This window comes from Helobdella robusta (genome assembly GCF_000326865.2).
Source record: "Helobdella robusta unplaced genomic scaffold HELROscaffold_14, whole genome shotgun sequence".
In the NCBI taxonomy this organism is placed as follows: domain Eukaryota; kingdom Metazoa; phylum Annelida; class Clitellata; order Rhynchobdellida; family Glossiphoniidae; genus Helobdella; species Helobdella robusta.
In genome coordinates, this window is record NW_008703782.1 from 2,246,523 (window position 1) to 2,248,257 (window position 1,735).

Below are 1,735 nucleotides of genomic sequence, written 5' to 3' on the forward strand. Positions count from 1 at the left end.
GTTATCCAACTCAGTTCAACTTCAACAGGCCATCAACGATATAACAGCTTGGAGCATCAAATGGCAGTTGCCACTCTCTCCGAGTAAATGCTGTCATTGCTCATTTCTTCCATCTTCGAGATCAAAATTAGTTCCACATCAATATTATATAGATAAACATCTTCTCAGTTGTACAAATGACTTCAGAGATCTTGGTGTGATAGTGGACAGCAAATTCAACTTTAATGCGCATATCAACAACATCACTCACAAGGCTTCTTCCCGCGCTCGCTTAATCGTCAAATGTTTCACATCTAAGAATAAGGATCTACTTGTGAAGGCTTTTTGCAGTTATGTACGTCCTCTACTTGAATACTGCTCACCGCTATGGAATCCGCACTACAAATATCAAATAACCAAGATTGAAAATGTTCAGAGAAGATTTACCAAATTCATTCCGTCAATTCGTCATCTTCCATATTTGTCTAGATTGCAAGCGGTAGGACTACAAACACTTGAGCGGCGTAGATTGGTTCTTGATTTGTGCTTGCTGTACAAAATACTACACAACCTCATCAACACAGATCTAAATGGTTTTTTCATCCCTTCACTTTATCTGTCAACTCGCGGTCACCCATGTCGACTGCAAGATTTCAACGCTGGAGACAACGTAACAAAATATTTCTACTGTATCCGGATTATCCGAGTGTGGAATGCATTGCCGGCAGAAGTAGTGTCTTCAACTTCACTTGCTGTCTTCAAAAATCATTTACTCACTATTGATTTAAATAGATTTTTAATTATAATGTGATTTATTGTTAAATTACGTTTAATATTTACATATATGCCTAACTAACTCTGTTGGCTAAAACTGTCATATCATTGACCAATTATAATATCAGTAGTACATTTTTTAAGTTATGAAGTTATCTTCTATGTTTGACTATAAACTTTTTCATTATTCATCAAGATCATTGTGCATCGATCTCTGTTATTATCCTATGTTTTTACTTAATTCATAGACGTACGATTCATCTTTCGAACATTTTTTTTTCATTTTTCTTACCGGATAAGTGGTTTCTTTTTAGCCCTCTGGTTTTGTGAATAAATAAATAAATAATACTACTAGTACTACTACTACTACTATCACCACCACTACTACTACTACTACAACAACAACTACTACTACTACTACTACAAATAATAATAATAATAATAATGAATAATAATAATAATAATGATTAATAATAATAATAATAACATTGATTAATAATAATTATTATCATCATCGTCTTCGTCATCGTCGTATCAATCATCATTAATCATAATCAATTATTGTCTCGCTATCAGTAAATTCTATGTATGTATCATGTATCATATGTATCATGTATCATTATTTATTTTTTATCGTCATCATCATCATCGTCTTCTTCATCGTCTTCTTTTTCATCATTATCAACACTTTGTTCTTCTTCTTCTTCAGCATCATCATCGTCTTCTTCAGTAGCATCAACAACAAAATCTATAACAACAACAACAACATCAAAAGCAACATCATCAACAACAACATGAGCAACATCAACAACAACAAAATCAATAGCAACAACAACAGCAGCAACAACAACACATTAAATTATTATTACATCGCAAACAAATCAACAGCGACCTAGCTAAGGTTACGAACAAATAGCTATTTACATTAGAAATGCTTAACGCAGAAATACACGCAAAACATAAATAACATTAACAAAAAAAA